Here is a 17,785-nt window from a genome sequence, read left to right on the forward strand (position 1 = left end):
ATAACAATATAAAGACAAACCCCTGCTAATGAAAATTTGGGTAAGGCAAATTATTCTGAAAGAGCTATAGAAAAAAATTCGAGTTATCAAAATTTATTTTGATAACTTTTAACAATGGTCTTTCACAAGACATAAAACAAGCAAAGACAGAATATTAGCAGAAAACTAGAGGAATGCAAACAGGAATCAATACATAAGATAGAAAAAGCCATCAAAAACTTGAAATCTAGAAAGGCAGCTGGAGTAAATGATATTCGACCAGAAATGTTCAAATATAGAGATATGTTTTGGAGCGGATATACTGTGCATTTCAGAGGGCCTGGTCAGATGGTCGAATTCCAGATGACTGGAGCAGAGTTCTCATGCACCTCGAAATCAAAAAATTAGAATAATCAAAGAAAATGTGATGAATGATTTGCAATCTTAATTTATTGTATAGAAAATAATTATTACCAAATATGAATTAGCATAATCTAAATCTATGTACTTTGTAGATTATATAACCATGTAAACACATAAAAATGTAATATAAATTATAAGAAAACTGTTATTTGAAAATATTCACAAAATTACAATAATTTTTAATGTGGTTCAAAATATTAGAATATTCCAAATTTTTCTGATTGCTTTTGAGAGAGCATAGAAATAGCATATATTTCAGTAGCTGTGGGACTGATTTGTGTGTGTGTGTGTGTGTGTGTGAGGAATCATTTGCGCGTGGATTTCAGTTAATCATTTGCTAAACATGGGTTGAACAAGTGACATATCAGAAGCTAAGAAGTTTTGTATGGTGTCTCTACACAAAGAAGGCCGAACTCAACAGTTTATAGCTAAGGAATTGAAATGTTCTCAAGCAAGCATTTGAGTAGAGTAGTGAGACAACATTTTAATAACCAGAATTTTCAAAATACTCGCTGCAAAAGCAGTCGAAAGGTAATAACTACATCAAGAGATGAGCAGAGATGGAAGAATATAATGAAGAAAAACTGCTAAAAAAGTGTAAGGTATTTTCACATGAGATCGAAAGAACTAGGTGTGAATGTGTCTAAATCTAAGATGTTCAAACAGCTTCACAAACTGGGCTTTAAATCACATGTGTGAAGCTGCTTATGACTTCCAAGCAAAAGGCAGCTAGAGTGCAATGGTGTGAGCAAAGACTGTTGTGGAGTCAAGAGGACTGGAAAAAGGTACTACTCTTAAGTGATGAAAGTACATTTTGTGCGTGTCCCATGGTCATCAAGGGATATGTGTTTGGCATCTTAAGCAAGAAGCATCTGATAAAGAAGGCATGAAACGTTTGGTGAAATTTGCAACCTGTCATGATATGGGCTTTTATGACCACAGAGGATCCAGGTGGGCTGTGTATTGTGTACGAAAGAGTTAATTCCAAAGTGTACCAAGAAATTCTTGAGCACTTAATGTTACTGGCATTGGAAGATTTATGTGATGGTGATTTCCTTTTTCAGCAAGATTCAGCTTCTTATCACACTTCCAAGACCACTACTAGAAAGACTCAAAGAAAGGCAAATCAATGTAATTCCTTGGCTGGCAAACTCACTAGATTTAAACCCCACTGAGAATTTGTGTGGAATTAGGAACAAACGTCTCTAAGTTGTCCCAAGAGACAAAAATTAACTTGTTTCTAGTCTGCAGACCATATGGACATGTTTTGATGAAAAAGATTGTGAACCGCTAGTAAATAATATTTGTGAATGGTCATAAAAGCTAAGAGGGATGCAACAAAGTATTAATTATCATTGTATAATTTTTGTGCATTTATTTTCACATTATTCTAATATTTTGAACCACGTTAAAAATTATTCTAATTTTGTGAATGTTTTCAAATAATAGTTTCCTTATCATTTAAATTACCTTTTTATGTGTTTACATGGTTATATAATCTACAAAGTACATAGACTGCTAAAGATAAAATGAAGAACAATCTGGGTTCAGGCCAAACTGATGTTATCAAGATCAGATTTTCAACAACAAATAGTGGAGAAATCATGGTATATGACAAGCATCTATACTTAAGTTCTGAAGACGTTTAGAAAAGGCATTACAAGGTGCAGAGAGAAAAGTTTTTCAAAACGCTTCAGTTATATGGAATAAATAGAATTATACAGTCCGTATTTAAGTTATAAGTCAGCAGTTACAATTGAAGGAAATACTGGAAGATGGTTTAATGTAAAATCTAGTAAGACAAGAATGCATATTATCTGCACTCTTTCATAATCTATATGGATTGCAATATAAAGGGAAGCAGCTTGATCTTGATATTATAATTGGAGATAAATCTTAGCTCTTTGCTTTATGCAGATACCTTGTACCTATGCCTCTCCAAGATGCAAAGAATCCTTGAGAGTTGCACTGGATCTGTAACTCTCCAGGATTCTCTAACTAAACTGAATAACAGCTATAACAAATATAGCATGAAAAATAGGCAATAAAAAGATCACAATTATGAAAATAGGCAGAAACACAGAAAACTTCAGTTGCATTCTCAATGGAGAACCTATAGAACAAAAAAAAAAAAAAAAAAAAAAAAAAAAAAAAGTTTTAGTCATTTAGGCACAGGATGGTAAATTAAATTTCAGAATAGCCAACAGAATAAGCAAATTTTGTATGGGGAGCCAGTTGAATAAATTTATATGGAATGAGAGAGTTTTAAGTTATGGATTTGAGAGTTCTAAAAAAAAAAGGAGTGTGAACAGATGGCATCAATAGCAGAATCATATTAAAAATGAAGGTATTAGGAAGGAACTTGATAGCACTCAAGAATGTGAGTAGGGCTCATCTAAGGTGGTATAATCACTTAAACAGAATGAGAGAGGAAAAGTTTGCAAAACAGGTGTATGATGCCAAGATGGAAGGAAAAAGACCAAAAGAAAGCCCACGATCTAGATTGATTGATTCAGTTAGAAGTGCCTTAGAAGACCAAAATGTTAGATATGACAATATTGGAGTGCTGACATGTAATAGCTAATTTGGAGGTAAATTGCTGATAGGAGACGAATATGAACGTAAATTTAATCATTTTGTACTGCTATAGTAGTCTGCACACCCCTTGAGGATATACATCAGGAAACTGATAATGTTAATGAAATAGAATAGAAAATATCGCAGCTGATCTCACAGAGTAAACATGCTTCAATTTAATTTTATAAAAGGTTCAAATCTAACTATAAAACATAAATGGAAGCAGGGCGAATTCTCCATGCTTGCTGTGCAAGCTCATTACTTGAGAAAGAAGTAATATTTATTTGTTAATAAATGCATGCATTTATAAGCATTCCATTTAGGCTTTTATTTTTGTAGACGGAAGACATCTTAAGCTTGCGCGGCAATAAATGAGCTTTGCGTTGTGTATTGAAGGCCGATGCTTGCTCGTCTAGCCAAAGATACTTTGGCTTGCTCGGTTGTGTGAGCTTCCAGGTCCTCGCTACAGCACTGTGATTTCGTGTGCACCCATAGCCATTTCCGCTCCCTTCACATAGTCTTAAACACACGCCATACACAGTGAAAGTAGCTCTAGCCAGTGAGCTTTAGCCAGCCTTTATAAGTGTGCGTGTTGCTTGGGAAAATTAAGTTACAACCAACTTTTTATGACAATGTTATTGACCAGTTCACAAAGAAGAACCATAGGGTAGAATTTGTATTCAACTAAATTGAAAAAGATAGAATATTAATAGTAAAATAAATGTTGTATTTGTATAATTAAATGTACATAAATTTCTAAATATATAGTTTTAAATGATCAGTCATTCATTATTCCGCTAATCAGACTTCAATCACACCTCCCACTCCCTGAATGATAACAAGAGCAAGCGTGAATTTCAAGACCAGCATTCGCCCCTGAATGGAAGCCACACTTAAAATTAATATTATTATTTCTTTCATTTTTTTTTGCATTCACACCAGCAGGTGTAAACATGTATTTAAATAATCATGAAATCATGTTTGATATTAGTTTTTGTTTTTACTTTATTATGTGTAGTAAGGGTATGTACTGTTTGGTAAAACTTGTTTAACACACACACACACACACACACACACACACACAGTCCTGTTCTATTCATACATAAACACAAGGAAATAAGAAAATATTTATTTAGAGTCATATTTCAGCCTGGATATTACAGGCTATCATCATTGGCAATGTTAGTTAATTACAAGGCAGAACACAAACAATGGATTGATTTGAAACAGTGAGAACTGCATGATGTTATACATAAAACAATACAAAAGTATAAATGAGGAAACATTCCATTATTAGTTATTAACTGTATTAATAAAAACTTTAGTGATGCATGATTAGTAAAAAACTCTCTCATATCTTAGTGAAAAGCAGTTTTTCAGATTTAAGTTCAGATGGTGAAGTAAAACTTCTGTGTTTTCTTTGAATGGAAGTTCAAATTTATAGCAACATAGATGAAGTAAGCATGTTTCAGACCATACGATATTCAGGTCTGTATATTTATTGCATGATGTGCCAAGCCAGATTTCTCAGATTTCCTGTCTGATGTAAGAGTGGTGTTCTCTTTTCCACTGAGCATTCATTTAATCTGAAGTAAGAATGATGACAGTCAAAAGGACTTGGTAGATGTTAGGAAGAGTCAGAGGGGAGCATTTATCTTTGAAAGACAGAAACCATAATAATAATTTGTTGACAGGAAGAAAAGTAACCACTAAACTCTATTTCTTAAGAATTCTGGAAATTGGTTCTAAGATGCAAGAAATGTATGGGATAGAGACTCAACATATTGTTTCCTTGCTATTCTGAGTTAGGAATACAGGAATCAAAAAGACTGGGTGGTTCTTTCTGAGAAGCTACTGATTGCTGTATTACTAGCTCAAAAATTAATATAGTTAATTAATAACTAATAATACAATGTAATAATACAAAAAAAAAGATTGTTTTGGAAACAACTTTGATTAATTGAAAGGCTACACTTACATACTCTGGACTTTTCTGGGGAGTGGGGAGATGAAAATTTCTTTGAATAAATAAATCATTGATCAGCAATGCTGCTAATCAATTGCAGCTTAAGGTTTCTACAATTAACGTCACTATCTTCAAGCACATAATGGAGAACTCAGAAATGCAGACAACCTTGAAATGGCAAAATGCTGGATGGAGTCTTTCGCCACACAAAAAAAGTAACTGAGATTTATGAGTCACAAGATTCAAATTTTGAGTGCACTAGAAAATTTGAAAAGTGCTAGGAAAAAAAAACGATTGCTTTGGACAACTCTGATTAAAGGCTATACTTTCATAATGTGGACTTTTCTGGCTGGGGGGGGATAATTTCTTTAAATAAATAAATCATTGTTTAAGCATACACTATTGCTTTGTTAACCTTTATTTTTTTATGTGGCACAAAAGATTTATGCAAACCTTTTGTGCATTCATACTGTGCATAGTACATTTATACTGTGGATATGAGGGAAGGTGGTTTAATAAAGGACGATGAAATCATCTCCCAGCTAAAACATTAGCTATGGTCAAATGCTGTTGTTGAGAACATAACCTCTGTTTTTAACATTACACTTAAGGGAAATAAATTCCCACTTGACCATTGTGTGCTAGGAATGAATTAACTCAAAACCCGGAACTACCTGTATGTGTGTACTGGGTCACATCGTGAGATATATTTCTTATTGTGGGTCATGGTTAATAAAGTTTGAAAAACACTGCTTTAGCATGCTATCAAGAAATTTATGAAGAGAAGAAAGACGTCACTGTTCAGTTGCCTATTGATAATTTCCAAAGGAAGGTCAAACAGCCAAAATACTTTATTTTTATTTTCTCATACCATTTATACTAAATTATTGAAATTAATTTGTGTGTGCTTCTGCTAATGAAACTAACAGAAATAACCTTTAAAACATGTTAATGTACTACTGCATAAACACATTGTAAATGCACAGCAACAGTGTCATAAACAGGTGAGGTGGTTTAAATGTTGTCTGGTTTCCAAGAGATGAAGATATATCAGAGGGATCTAGAGAAGGTTCTGTTTCAGTTCTATGGAATGCCAGATATGAGGAAAGACTGAAGTAATGCAAGTTTCAGAGCAGTGTGAATAGAAGATGAGGGGATATGACAGACCTATATGTTGGTGGTTATTACCAGATTAAAGTGGAGGAGATTTTTAAGAGTAAAGGGAGACAGGGTAGAACAATAAGATATCCTTAAAAGCTATATAAGGATGATGTGAGAAAGGAGTAGCAATAGATTCTTTGCACATAGAGTAGCTGGTCAGTGCAGAAAGTGAATGGGTTTAGAGCATGGTTTGATGATATTTTTGCATCAGAGTGTGGACCTCCCATGAAGTCTCTCTTAACTCCATGGATATCTGATGTTAATAATAAGAATAAATCTTTGGTGTAAAAGTAGTATTATGTAAAGATATGTGGAATGTAACTCTTATGGAAGTTTGGCTGTCTGTATATTTACATGGAATCTGCAATTAAGCCACAAATGAACTATAAAAGGTACAAGGTGTGTGTGTGTGTGTGTGTGTGTGTGTGTGAGGGGGGGGGGGATCTGGAAAGTTCTGATAAACTTTCCAGATTAATAATATTTAAGTATATAATATTTAATATCTGATAAACTTTAATAATATTAAAGCAACTGATATAACCACAAGAAAGAACACACTAATAGCAGAGTTAAGAAAGTAACTAATGTCCTTATCATCATCAAATTCCTGACATGTACCCTCAAGATGTGCACAGGATATGATAGTACTACATGAAAAAAAATTACATTATTACTAACTTCCTACCTACAATTTTCCTCCAAATCAGTCTGTTACTTGTCAAGACTCCAACATTATCAGATCTTATATTTCTATCGTCTAAGGCACTTTGTACCGTATCAATCCACCTATATCTTGGTCTACCTCTGGGTCGTTTTGCTGCCAACCTGCTTGTTTTGCTATTGTTTCTTCGCCCATTCTGTTTAGGTGACCATACCACCTGACATTAGCTCTGCTAACGCATTCCTGGATGTTGACAATGTCAAGTTCTTTCCTAATATCCTCATTTTTAATATGATATTGCCATTGATGCTATCTGTTCATGCCTCTAATCTTTCTCAGGACACACTTATCTGCGGTCTCTAGTCTTTGGTCAAGTGTTTTACTTCTGACCCAGCTCTCAGAACCATAAGTTAAAACTGGTTTGAACACTCTCTTGTATACAGCTGATTTAGTGTTCCGACTAATTTCTCTCTTATTCCACATGATTTTATTCAATTGACTTCCCACCATACCAGCTTTGCTGATTCTGTTGTCTATTTCTATATTCAATTTACCATCTTCAATAAAACCATGCCTAAGTAGCTGAAATGTTTTACTTGTTCCACAGGTTCTCCATTCACAACACAGTTGACATTTTCAATGATTCTGCCTATTTTCATTGTCTTTGTTTTTTTATTGCTGACCGTCATACCATATCTATTACAATAGTTATTCAATTTAGTCAGAGAATCATGCAGACTTGTAGCAGATTTATTTAGAGGTATAACATCATCCACATAAAGCAAAGAGCTGATATTAATACCTCCAATTTTGATATCATGTTTAATACCACTTTCCTTCATAATGTGATCCATATATATAATGAATAACAGAGGGGATAATGTACATCCTTGTCTCACACCAGATTTAACATTAAACCATCTTCCTGTACTTCCTTCAATTCTAACTGCTTACAACTCAAATAAAGACTAAGTATCGCTTGATATAATGCCGCATTAACACCATATAACTGTAGTGTATTGAATAGCTTCTCTCTTGGCACCTTGTCATATGCCTTTTCCAAATCGACAAAACTTAAATACAGATCTTTATTATATTCCCAAATTTCTCGACTATTTGTCGTAAACTAGAGATCTGATACTGACAGCCTCTATTTGGTCTGAATCCAGCTTGTTCTTCACCAAGCTTTTCTTCCACAATTCTTCTCAACCGTTTCTCAAGTATACTTGCATAGATCTTGCCAGGACCACTCAGTAGGAAAATACCTCTGTAATTCTCACATTCAGTTTTATTTTCCTTTTTATATATGAGTACTATGAGAGCTCTACTCCAATCATCAGGAATTCATCCCTTTGTCCAGGCTTTCTGAACTATGCAGTGCAGTGCAGCCACTGTAAGACTCTTATACCACCATACTTCAGCATTTCTGGTCAAATATCATCTACTCCTGCTGCCTTTCCACATTTCAAGCCTTTGATGGCTTTTTCTACTTCAAGTATGGATATGTATTCCTGACTGCATGCCTGGTCAGTGTTTTTTACCATTGTGCTGTCATCACTGCTTGTTTCATTTAGCAGTTTTTCAAAGTAATTACTCCATACTTCAAGGATATCTTTTTCTCCCATTTTCATGTTACAGCACTCTTTCCTCCATTTCTAAGCTTCTTCAACAGCTTCCAGAATATTTTGCCACCTTCTTGATATTTATTTTCTATATTCTTGCCAAAGTCCTCCCATGATTTTTGTTTAGCTAGTTTTACACAGTGTTTAGTATTCTTGCATTTGTCTCTGTATTCTCTAAGAGCACAAGCTGACTTATTTGACAGGAACTTTTGATATGCTTTCTTCTTTTCCTTCACTGCCTCTTTAACTTCCTGTGTCCACCAGGGAGTTCTGATTTTTTTATCCTTGCAGACAACCTCACCACATGCCTCTCTGGCAGAATCAATCAATGTTTTATTCAGAGTTTGCCACTGAATCTCCAAGGTTTGATTCCTGTTCTCAAACTCTTTCATTTTTTTTCCCAATAATCTTTGTGTATTTTAGTCTACAGTTCACATTTGAGAGCTGCTCAACTTTTATTTGCTTTAAAACTTTCTTACATGTTATTCTTTTCAATATGAAATTCAATTTTATCCTGCTCAAGACTAAATAGTGGTCGCTTCCAATTTCAAATCCTCTGTACACTCTGGTGTCCTGCACCAGGGAGAAAACATCACTATCAACAATAACACAGTCAATGAGAGTTTTCTTATTCCTTGCCTCTTCTCTCCATGTGAATTTGTGCACATTTTTATGTTGGAATATGGTGTTAGTAATAACCAGTCCATGTCCTGAGCAGAAATCCAACAGATATTTGCCATTATTATTAGCTTTGCTCTTTTCTCCAAATTTTCCCAAAACATTTTTGTATGTCTGACAATCATGTCCTATTCTGCTATTTAGATCCCCCAACAAGGTCCACCTTTTCCTTTTTCATTGTGTCAGTTGCTTTTTCTAAAGCCTCAAAAAATTCCTCCACTTCTACCTTAGTAGAACCTTCTGTGGGACCATAGGCTCAAATAAGTCTCATTGTCCAGTTCCCCATTCGCATTTCATGTCTGACTGACTGCCATTCATGATTAGCCTCGTATTTTGTGTTGAATACTATGGCTACTCCTTCTTTTCCTTGATTGTCATTGCCTGAATATAACATTTTGTACTTATTGCTCAGAAAGATCTCACTAGTTTTTGTCTTTTTTGTTTCAGTCACTCCTATTATGTCGATCTGGTACTTATCTAATTCCTCGGCTAGCTCCATTTCTTTGCCATTCAGGCTTCTTATATTGATAGTACCGATCTTTAACTCTGGTGATGTTGAGTTGGGGTGTGTTTTCAGATTTGTTCCAGTAGCTGACTTTTCGCTGCTCGCCCTGGTTCCCTGGCAAAAACAACAGGGGCCTTGTTTAACTGGGCGAAGCCCCAGCCGGCATGAAATTTTGTCATGTTGTACCATCATTTTTTATTTTGGTTTAACCAATAAGGATACAATTTGGTCGGCTAAATTCCAAATTGCCAGCCCATCCTCGTTCGTTCAGTATACAAGTAGATATCCAACAGGGTGCACCACGAGAAGGTGAGGATTGGATATTAGGTCAGAAACCCTGGTTGGTTCTCCGCATTCCTTTAAAGGCTATGTGGAGGTCTCCTCTCAGTTATACAGCTTTGACCATTAAGCACCCCTTCCAGATTAATAATATTTAAGTATATAATATTTAATATCTGATGAACTTTAATAATATTAAAGCAACTGATATAATCACAAGAAAGAACACACTAATAGCAGAGTTAAGAAAGTAAGTTATGTTCTTATATCCTTGTATATTCTTTCTGGTGGTTATATCAGTTGCTTTAATATCATTTTTGTTCTAGGTGTTTATTAGAGCTTTCCAGACCCCCCCCCTGCCCTCATATATGAATCCAATATGTCATGGATGTATGAACTAAACTGAGCATGAACAATAAAACTATAGACGGTAAACTTTATTGTTATAAATACATGCATAAATCACAAATAAATGTTAAATAAAATTAAAGGCATTTTATTTTACATCTCATTTGAAACAAGCCTACATGCGACGAGTGCTTTTTTTTTTTTTTTTTGGATGGTGCCAATGGTATGGTATACCATCACCTTTATTAACAATGACACATGGATACATGGATGTGATGATTTTAACTTTTCCTGGTAGCAAAGAATGCATACCAGCATCTATTGTTTCATGAAAACTGTATGCAACTATCCTATCCTATTCTCTCGGTCATACAGCTGGTAGGGGTAGCTATATGCTACCATACTAAGGAGATGATTATGAGCATGGTGTTTTCTTGTTGCCTTCCTTTGTTCAAGGGACTGGTTTGCCTGTTTTGAGGGATTAAAAACATGAGTTACAAGGGGGGGGGAGGCCCTCCACCTTCATACAAGATCGGCTAACTCACGTTTAGTCGAAAGAGACCAGATAAAGACTACTCACATCACTGATGAGAATCCAACTCAGGTGTTTATGACCAAAGGGCTTCGTCTATACTGAGTGAGCTATGGAGGCTCCCTGCATGCAACTATATTATTACAGTGGTGCCTTGCAATTCGACAGTTGAATTTCAAGGCCAGCATATGCGCGTGCATGGAATTGTGCGATGTCATTTGTTATTTGTCATTTCTTGTTGGGCTGCATTGGTGTTTGCTTGTGTTTGTGCTAATTTTCAATTCTGCATTTTTCAGAAAGTAAAAATTTTGTGCATCTGCAGTTATTATTTTTTTGAGTGAAATTTAAGAATGATCCAAAGAGAATTGAACAGAGGAATAATTCAGGAAAGAAGCACACTTGGTTGAGCATAGAGAAGAAAGAAATTGTAAATAAAGTGCAGAAAGGTAGAACAATTACAGATGTAGCTCAAGAGTATGGCATTCCTAGGTCAACTGTGGCAACAGAGAGAGAAGATTATGGGTGCCAGGGTATCTGCTGATGTAATGAAGATTTCTGACAAGAATAGATCTTCAATCAATGAAGGGATGGAAAAAGCTGCTTATCACCTGGATTAGAGAAAGACAGATGAAGGGAGATCCAGTAACTCAGGCAATGATCTGTGAGAAGGCCACGTTAATTTTTGAAGAATTGCAGAAGAAAACTCCAGGATGTACCTCAGATCAAACTGAAGAATTCAAAGTGAGGCTGGTTTCACAGATTCCAAGGTAGAATAGCATCCACAGTGTTCTCAGACAGGGGGAAGCTGCTAGTGCAGATAAAGAGGCTGCAAAAAAGTTTGTGAAAAAAAATTTGAAGATTTATTCAGGAAGGAAGGCTACCTGCTACAGCAAATTTCTAACAGGGATGAAACTGGGTTATTTTGGAAGCGCTTGCCAAATTGAACTTACATCACGCAAGAAGAAGTGAAGCTCCCAGAACATAAGCCTATGAAGATAGACTTTCCTTGTTATTGGCAGCAAATGCAAGCAGAGACTTTAAATTAAAGCCACTTCTGGTCTACCACTACAGCAAATTTCTAACAGGGATGAAACTGGGTTATTTTGGAAGCGCTTGCCAAATTGAACTTACATCACGCAAGAAGAATTGAAGCTGCACGACATAAGCCTATGAAAGATAGGCTTACCTTGTTATTGGCAGCAAATGCAAGCAGAGACTTTAAACTAAAGCCACTTCTGGTCTACCACTCAGAAAATCCTCGGTGCTTTGGGAAGAAAATCATTAAGTCCAAACTGCCAGTGATGTGGATATCCAATGCAAAAGCCTGGGTAGACCAGCAATTTTTCAAAGATTGGATTTTTGAGGTGTTTGCCCCAAGCATGAAGAAGTTCCTCACTGAAAAATGTGCCTTTGAAAGCAATGGTGATCCTTGACAACAATGCTATTGCCCACCCTCAAGACTTAGAGGACATTCTTGAAATTGACTTTATCCAAGTCTGGTTCTTGCCTCCAAACACGATGTCACTGATCCAATCCATAGAGAAAGGTCAAGAAATGATTGCATGTTTTAAAAAACTTTGAAAAACTGCATGCAACCAAGGCTTTGTTCTCAAGGCTTTTCGAAGTGACTCACTCTTCTGACAAGACACTGAAGAACTTCTGGAAGACCAAGTTCAACATTCTACATGCCATTTCCTTTATTAAAACTGCCTAGGATGGAGGGACACAGAGAACCCTTGTGCATCGTGAGAGAAACTCATTCGTAATTTTTCTCAGGATGACAACAGTGCAGACCAAGCAGCTGGAGAATCAGAAGCAGCTGAAGCTATGCGAGAGATAATTTCAACGGCGAAGAATCTCAACATAGAAAAGGTTGATGAGGCTGATGTAGAAGAGCTTGTGGAGGATCATGATGACGAACTGACCGTGGAAGAACTCGGAGCACTAAGTGAACAGCAAACAAAGGAGAAAGAAAGAGGAATTTCACTTGAAGAAGAGGATGGCAGAGAAAAAGGACCGATGCCAACAGTTGCCATTAAAGAAGTTTTATTCCATTGGGAGAAGGTACAGTCTGTTTGTTTGGAATGGCACCCTAACACTGCTGATGTGAGTAGAATGACAGACTTGTTCAACAACACCATCATACATCACTTCAAAACCATCTTGAAAAAGAGGGAGAGACAGTCCACCCTTGATCAGTTCCTCATCCCTGTTCAAGCAAAGAGGAGACGAGAAGAGGTAGAACAGGATAAAGAAGACTCCCTTCCAGCATCTAAGGCTGGATAGATTGTATGCATTGTATATACAATAGTGTAGTTTGTAATTTAGTGTGTTATACAATAGTAAAATATGTAAAGTAAAGTAAATAGTATGGTGTATTTCTCTCCCACTCTCCTGTTAGGGGGAGTAGGATGAGTTCCGACAACGAATTAATCTATTTTCCATAGACTTATATGGGAAATATTGTTCCACAGTTCAGCGATGGATTAGTGCCAAATTGCGAGGCACCACTGTACTGACACCTCCACGGAATCCAAAGTCTCATCGAGGGAAGGCATCTACTCTACAGCTCTCCGTCTCCACCAACTATAGTGAACCTCATCATCTACAGCCCACCATCACCACTAGTATTTTCACAGACAATCACAAACATCCATGTCCACAGTGGGATTCGAACCTGTAGCCTTTTGGCTGGAGAACAGATACCCTAACCACTTGGTCAATCAGGCTGGCTATAAATATGCATTTATACTATCCCAGAGTTATCACTTAACTATACTGAAAACTTCAGCATCATCATTCCTATGTTTTTCATAGGAATAAGGGACACATCAGGAATCCAGAATCTTAAAGAAATACAACCTCTGCACAGCTTTCATGCCCCACTTGAAACCAGCTACTCTTATTCACTCCACTAAAGACCAACTCCCTACTCTGTTTCTCTGGTGCATATAGAATTATCTGTTCCTGCAAGTAGGCTACTATGGACAGACAGGAAGATCAGCCAACATCTGTATGGAAGAACACAAAAATATACATCTAAAATCATGATTATGGTCAACTGGGCCTTGCAGATGACTATGCTTTGGATACAGCTCACAGAATCAATTGGGAAAAAACCACTATGCTCCATCATGGTAAATTTAAAAGAGAAAGTCTTAAGAATCTATAGCTGATCTCAAAAAGCAACCAAATTTTTTAATTAAAGTGGTTGCATAAAACTTTCCATAATATGGGAAACACTAATACTTCAAGATACTAGTTTACCTCCTAAGCCATCAACAAGTACCCACAGAGGATATCCCAGTCTTTCATCCAAGTGTTTCACTTACTTTTGTGTTGCCTTGTGTGTGTGTGTGTGTGTGTGTGTGTGTGTGTGTGTGTGTGTGTGTGTGTGTGTGTGTGTGTGTGCACGCGCATTACAAGTCTCATATTGCATTCCCTAAAGATGTCTCTTGTGACTAAGAAAAATATTAGAAGAATTAAATATCATTTTTAATCCTTTCTCAGTGCTGTTTTACTCCATTAAACCTATAACATGAAATACATAAACAATGGACAGTTCTTTCATATAGTTGAATATATTTAAGTAACTTTTATAGCAATCTGCACAATAAATGTTAATGCATACCATGATACAACACTACAAAATATTAACAGTTATTTAAAAAAAAAAAAAATCTCTATAGCAACCAACAGAAACTCTGATAACTTTTCAATAGAGGTTGAATTTCCTGATAATCAAATTTTTAACTGATATTTCTGTTGTTTTCACAAACACTAGCATGTCATAAAACAGTTATATTATTAAATAACTATTGGTCAAGCATATTTCTGCAAAATTACTTTATTAAAAGTTATAAATGAATTTTATTAAAAATCAAAGTGCTTTTTGGCTTATGTGCTTTAGATTTATAATTATATTTTGCATAACTGGGGGAGAATATGTTGGGAAGAATTATAAGTAGCACTGCTGATGTTAATTCCCTTCAGGAAGATTTGAATAGACTTTTGACTTGGACAAAGGTTGTAGCTTTAATAATAATAAGTGCAAGGAATTGCATTTTGGAGTGCAGAAAGATAAGGCTGTTACTATATCGACGGTACCATACTGCAGGAAGTGGATGAGGTTAGAGATTTGGAAGTTTTTGGTTGACAGCAGATTGAAGTTTAGAGGGCATATTGCTAGTGATACAAAGGCTGTACATCAGTGCTACTATAATAAGAAGTACTTGAACATGTAGGGATAAGGAATTGGTTGTTTTACTGTATAAAACACTTGTCAAACCACACTTGGACTATTGTGCTCAAATCTGGTCACCTGATTTTCAGTGTGATGTGGAAACATTGTAGAGGGCCCACAGATTAGTGACTAAGACAATATCAGGACTTTGAAATGCTGGCTATGGAGAGAGGTTGAAGAAATGTAGATTGTAGAATTTAGTGGATAGAAGTAAAAGAAGTAATATGATAGAGACATTTAAGTTAGTGAGAGGATTTTATCGGATTAATCCAGATGAGATTAAAAAAGAGTAGAAGGCAAGAGGGGGAAAACCAGAAACTATTCCTGGAAGTTATGTAAGTGTGTATTGAAGAAGTTATGTAAGAGTGTAGTGAAAAAAAATTCTACCAAGGAGTATAATTTTTTTACATGGAGAATTGTCAGTGAATGGAACATATTACCATAATGTGTTGTTAATGCAAGGAGTATTAAGGATTTTAAGAGTCAGTATGATAAAGATGTCAGTTGAATGAACCTCTCATAATGAGTCTGCTGACTCCATGGAGGGTGCAATAATAATAATAATTCTGCAGCTAAAAATGGTACAAATAAAACTAAAAATAACAAAATTTAATAATAACAGAACTCATATTAAATTTCACAAAGTTCCATCCAGCAAGTGCTATGTTATTAGTACTGAATCATTTTTGAATAAAAATAATCTAAATAAAACCAAAATTAACCATAAGGGCATTTCTTGTTCTAAATCTCAAATTCTATCAAACTTTATACAGCCAGAATGAATACATTATTGCAATATATAATTCTGGCACATTTCTCTTTGATTCTCTGTAAATGGTCTGAGTGAAAGAAATATTTGAATGGTTCAATAAATATTAAAAGAATAGAGAGAAACAAATGAATCCAATAGGGGCTTAAGCATCTAAAAATGGCTTTAGTTTCAATTGTAATGATAAAAACAAAAAATGCTATTACAAAATGCACCTTTTATAACCAATGCGATGCAAGGTTCTTATTTTTTTTCTAATCTATATGTGCCTACGTACAAGGCCATAAATTTAAAGCAGAACCCAAAAGATTCATTGCTACACTTTGTCATTATAATATTTAGGGAACCAAATTCTTGAGTTTTCTTCTCAATAAACAACAGTAATATATTTGCATTTTACCCATTTCTTATCCCCCCCCAATAATTTCAATTAACTGTGAATTAAATATTTATAAACATTTAGGAATATAGTCTGCACAAAGTTGAGAGAACCACAACTGGCAGAGCACCAAGAAGAGTTAAAAGCCCCCCCCCCCCCCTCCAAAAAAAGAAAAAGTTAAAATACACTAAAAAATTTTCCAAAATACTTTTCCTAATTAAAATTCATTTTTTTATTTATGTTGTGTCGAGGCTTCTATTTCTATACCACTTATGAATTAGTGGTCACATAAGGTGAGAGTACCCTATAGCAGTGTTTCTCAACCTATGGGCTGCGACGATGGGACAGGTGGTCCACAAGAAGACTTAAATTAACCAAATAAATCTATATATTTTAATTATCCAAACAAAACAAATTAAAATTGAATAAGTAAAAATTAGTGACTTAAAAAATAAAATAAAAATAGTGGCAGAATGTTCATGGAACGAAGATTCCGCCACTATTTTAATTTGTAGCAGCAGAATGATGAGTAATAAAAGAGGGATTAAGTGAACAACAATATGGTTTTATGGCTTCCACTTTCCCTTGCTGTTTTGTCAGATTTGAAGTAAACATGTGTTGTCCACATGACCACATTTCAACCAATTGCTTGTTGTTTATTGATTTTTATTGTTAAAGGGTTTTCTCCTTCAACCAAGGATCAATATATCTTCAGAAGTGCTAAGTAATACTTGGACAAAAATGTGTTGTGAGTTAACCACAATATTTATATATTTTTAGGAAATCACGCAACTGAAAGATAAAAGCAAGCTGCCAGTTGAGTTGAAATGCTAACTCTCTTCAACCGAATTCCATATGTGAAACTGCCATAACAACATTCACTATATATATATTTCCAAGTTTTAACACGTTTACGAATTTTAACACCTTCGGTTGAACTTTATTGCAGCTTTGGGGCACACGAACTCACACACATCTAATTAATAACAAGTTTTTAGTTAGATACTGTGTTTGCCGGTACAAAATATGGTTTTGCTTGAGTCTAACTAGCATAGTTTCTGTATGAAAGGACGTGATTCAATAATTAGTGTCGTTTTTATCATCGCTGTCTCTAATTGCACTATTTGTTGAAAAATATATTACACACACTGCTGGTACCTTATTCACTGACATAATAAAAGTACTTGTTTTTCTTGCAATATGGTGGCTATTGGGGAGGGCATGTTGTTTACCGCGGGAGCAAATTACTACCCCCTGCTCTGAACGAGTTTCAGCTTTTATTCATTTGCGAGGTATATGCGAAACTTTTTAATTTCTTTTTTCGACGAGTAAAATCAGGGGTACGAGCTATATGCGAGGGCGAGTTATATTCGAGTAAGTATGGTATTTAAATTATGGATAAGTACATTGGTACCTTCTTTAAACGGAAAAATAGCTCGGATGACAGTGATAATACAAAACGAGTTTGTAATGACAGTTTGTGTGTAGTTTCTGAAGAGAAAGAGATCTGTAACGAATCCACAGAAACACAGAATTTCCATCAGTTGCAATGTGATAATATTAATATGCTGAATAAAAGGAAAGATTTGCTGACTTGCTGGACACTCGACAAGTAGATCTCATTCAAAGGTAAATATAATTGGTCATTTTGTAGGAACATTTT

At 35.3% G+C, this 17,785-nt stretch overlaps 1 protein-coding gene across 1 annotated transcript in view; it reads right to left on the reverse strand.

Annotated features, from left to right (window-relative positions):
* The window catches only part of LOC150106464 (rRNA N(6)-adenosine-methyltransferase ZCCHC4), a 119,986-nt gene that overhangs the window by 93,018 nt on the left and 9,183 nt on the right, over positions 1–17,785 (reverse strand). The gene's annotated exons all lie outside the window — the stretch shown is intronic.

The sequence above is a fragment of the Typopeltis vanoorti genome, chromosome 5 (genome assembly GCF_054136105.1).
Source record: "Typopeltis vanoorti isolate ZY-2024b chromosome 5, IOZ_Tvanoo_1.0, whole genome shotgun sequence".
Lineage (NCBI taxonomy): Eukaryota > Metazoa > Arthropoda > Arachnida > Uropygi > Thelyphonidae > Typopeltis > Typopeltis vanoorti.